The sequence below is a fragment of the Hemiscyllium ocellatum genome, chromosome 40, assembly GCF_020745735.1.
Source record: "Hemiscyllium ocellatum isolate sHemOce1 chromosome 40, sHemOce1.pat.X.cur, whole genome shotgun sequence".
Classification (NCBI taxonomy): Eukaryota; Metazoa; Chordata; class Chondrichthyes; order Orectolobiformes; family Hemiscylliidae; genus Hemiscyllium; species Hemiscyllium ocellatum.
In genome coordinates, this window is record NC_083440.1 from 19,795,333 (window position 1) to 19,799,566 (window position 4,234).

Consider the following 4,234-nt stretch of genomic DNA (forward strand, 5'->3'; position numbering starts at 1 on the left):
CTGACTGTCCTGTTTTTTTTTAATTTCAAAAATGAACTTTAGTCATATAATATTTTGATGATCTGTACAGTTTGTCCTGCTATTCATACGTAAACATTCCATTTCATTGAATACAGATATCAGAATTTATAATTTGTATATACAGGTCTATACGTTTAGCAATCATATATCCAACTATTTAGCATTTAGCTGAGGCGTCAGCAGAGCCCAAATGACTGCGTGGGGCCCCTGTTCTTCTTAGGCAGGCAGATGTTACATAGTGGTCTTTCCCCATCGTGCCATGGCGGCAGCTGGTCCAAGCTTCAGGGGGTCCCTCAACACATTGTCCTGGACATTAGAATGTGTCAGTCTGCAACACTCAGTCTAGGTCCACTCCTTCAGCTGGAGGATGAACAGCTTTCGGACCACCGAGAGAGCGTCCTTCATCGAGTTGGTGATCCTCCAGGCACAGTTGATGTTCGTCTCTGTGTGTGTCCTGGGGAACAGATCGTAGAGCACAGAATCTCGCATCACAGCGCTGCTGGGGACGCATCTCGACAAAAACCACTGCATTCCTTTCCAGATGTCTTAGAACATAGAACATAGAACATAGAAGGATACAGCGCAGTACAGGCCCTTCGGCCCTCGATGTTGCGCCGACCGAGTCCTACCTAACCTATACTAGCCCAATAACTTCCAAATGCCTATCCAATGCCCGCTTAAATGAACATAAAGAAGGAGAGTTCACCACTGATACGGGCAGGGCATTCCATGAACTCACAACCCGCTGTGTGAAGAATCTACCCCTAACATCTGTCCTATACCTACCACCCCTTAATTTAAAGCTATGTCCCCTAGTAACACCTGACTCCATTAGCGGTAAAAGGTTCTTAGTATCTACCCTATCTAAACCCCTAATCATCTTATACACTTCTATCAGATCTCCCCTAAACCTTCTCTTCTCCAATGAGAACAGCCCCAAGTGCCTCAGCCTTTCCTCTTCTGCATAGGCAAATTCCAGAAGGAGGTGTGTGACAGTCTCGCCTGCCCACAGCCACTTCGACGGCAGCGTTCAGTGTGGGAGAGAGTCCAGGCGTGCATAAAGTATCTCAAAGGCAGAGCTCTTCTCACTACTAGCCAAGCCATGTCTTGGTGCTTGTTGGAAAATTCTGGCGATGAGGCATTCTGCCAAAGGGCTTTCACAATCTGCTCAGGGAACCGCTCGATAGGATGCGCCATCTCCTTTTGCCGTAGGGTCTCAGGGACGTGCCGACCACTTCCTGATGGATTTGTGGTCAAAGGTGATTTTCTTCATCAACTTCTCCACGTAGGATACGGACGCTCTGGATTGTACTGTTGGAGATTCCCTGATTCTAAATTTCCCAAACAATGTTAAAGTCCCAGGACACACTATGCCAGGATCTCCTGCCTGAACCCTGTCTCCTTGCCCTGACTGAGAACTGGTTCCCTGAGGCTTTGGGACGTGACCATTTAGTTAAAACACATGCAGTGTGTTTGCTGCTTCAGCTGCTGTTCCAAAAGCCTGACAGTCCAGCCCCTTGACTGATCACTGTTGGAACGATGATAAACTGTCTGGCTTATGTCTGTGATAAGCAACCAGACAAGACAGGAGCACTGTGAAACATTAAGTTCTTGTTGAGGCAACAAAGTGCAAAACCGCCAAGGAAAGGCAGAGATATTGTGCCAGTCCCCGCAGGCCATGTCCCAGGCACTGGAAAGTCTGTGGTGTTCTTAGAGTAATAATGCACTTTGTGGACAGATAATTCTACATCTTTATCAACGCTTTTATTTAACTTTGGCTCATTTCACCCGCTCTGCAAGCATCTATGGGACTGGTTAATGTGCGAATTGGCTCTTGGAGTAATATGCCCCTTACTTGACCATACATGATACCACACCAAGTTGTGTCCTACGGCAGTGAATATGTAATCTGATTCACTTCACAGGCCTTTGAACTGTGAAAATAAAGCCTTCACAAACACACCTATCGATTCTGGTTGCTCTCGCACTCTGATGAAAAGCATTCTTAAAAATTTACAAGAATGTTGCCAGGGTTGTAGGATTTGGGTTACAGAGAGAGGCAGAACAGTTTGGGGCTGTTTTCCCTGGAGAATCGTAGGCTGAGGGGTGACCTTCTAGAGATTTATAAAATCATGAGGGCACGAACAGGATAAATAGACAAGCGCTTTTCCCTGGGGTGGGGGAATCCAGAACTAGAGAGCATAGGTTTAGCATGAGAGGGGAAAAATTAAACGGGATGTAAATGGCAACATTTTCATGCAGAGGGTGGTTCATGTATGGAACGAGATGACAGAGGAAGTGGTGGAGGCATTTAAATTAAACTAAATTACAGCATTCAAAAGGCATCTGGATGGATATATGAACAGGAAAGGATCAAAAGGATATGGGCCAATGCTGGCAAATGGGACTCGATTAGGTTAGGATATCTGGTTGGCATGGACGAATTGGACTGAAGGGTCTGTTTCTGGGCTGCACATCTCTCTGACTTTGGACCTTAAATACATCAGATCTTTGTCTGCTTCTCATTGTTCTCAAAATATCTAATTTAATACATCAAAATTATTCTCATCATCATCAAATTCAGAACTGTTGATTACTTCAATGGCTTCATCTTCTCCATTTTGATTTCTGAAATGCCGTTTGCCATTAGGTAGAGCTGGTGGACAACTTTGCTTTACATTTTTTGTTGGGAATTAGAGTTGGTGGGAAGGGGCGGTATGTCCCAGGGATGAAGTGACAACATTGAGAGCGAGTGCTGAACATGCAGAAAGACACAAATGAATCAGATTGCAGAACAAGTTGATTTGCACGAAGGAGAGTGTAGCTTGACTAACCATAAGAAATAAGACAAAAGCATAACACAAAGAGAACAAACCAAGCTGCTTTTCAGATTCTTTAATGATGGGTAACCATTCCCAGAAGCACTGCAATATTAGGATGATGCGTGAAGATAGTGGATCAAGCTCCAAACACAACTACTTCCTGCAAAAATCAGATTAATATTCAGACCCTTAGTCAGGGACATATCAGATATGAAAACTGATAAGAACTTTTCTTTTTATTTCAAAAATATACTTTATTCATAAAAATATTTAGATGATCTGTACAATTGGTCATACGATACATAAACATTTCATGTCTTTGCATACAGAAATCGAGCAATCATTCATATATACAAGTCAGTACATTGACCCTCCATATATTTAACTGAGTTGTCAATGGAGCCTACTTACTGCGTGGGCCCCCTGTCCTTTGGCAGGTAGACGTTACAGAGTGGTCTTTCCCCACCGCACCTTGACCACCGCTGCCCCAAGCTTCAGCATGTCCCTCAACGCGTAGTCCTGGACCTTGGAATGTGATACTCTGCAACGCTCAGTCGGTATCAACTCCTTTAGCTGGAATATCAACAGTTTTCAGACCACCCAGAGAGCGTCCTTCACCGAGTTGATGATCCTCCAAGCATAGTCGATGTTTGTCTCAGTGAGCGTCGCGGGGATCAGACCGTAGAGCACGGAGTTCCACGTCACGGTGCTGCTCAGGACGCCTATGAACAAACACCACTGCATTCCTCTCCAGACTTCTTCTGCATAGGCACATTCCAAAAAGAGGTATGTGACAGTCTCGTCTAGCCCGCAGTTGTTTCGAGGGCAGCGTGTGGTATGCGAGAGAGTCTGGGTGTGCATAAAGGATCTCAAAGGCAGAGCCCTTCTCACTACCAGCCAAGTTTTGGAGATGAGGCATTCTGCCAAATAGCTTTGACAGTCTACTCAGGGAACCGCTGGATAGGATCTCCCTGTTCCGTTTCCAGTAGGATCTCAAAAACACGACGTGCTGACCAGCTCCTGATGGATTTGTGGTTAAAGGTGTTTTTCTTCATAAACATCTCCACAAAGGACAGGTGATATGGAACAGTCCAACAACTTGGAGCGTTCCGCGGCAGCGAGGCCAGGCCCATCCTTCGCAACACCGGGTTCAGGTAGAACCCAAAACTTGGTGTTTGCATACCGGGGATCACGCATGGCTTGATGCAGCCACACACAAAGGTGGCCATAAAGGTAAGGGTGGCATTGGGTGTGAGTTTGCCCCGTTGCCCACATCTTTATACATCGACTCCACCTTTTGATCTCCATCTAAATTGGAAGATGGCCCAGGTGACTGCAGCGGCACTGGTTCTGGGAATAGGCCAGACCTGTCCCACGTATAACAGCAATAA

General features: G+C 45.6%; 1 pseudogene; it reads right to left on the minus strand.

The window, feature by feature from the left end:
• Positions 1–2,920: 2,920 nt before the first annotated feature.
• LOC132834591 (U2 spliceosomal RNA) lies at positions 2,921–3,094 on the minus strand (annotated as a pseudogene).
• Between the last annotated feature and the right edge of the window lie 1,140 nt (positions 3,095–4,234).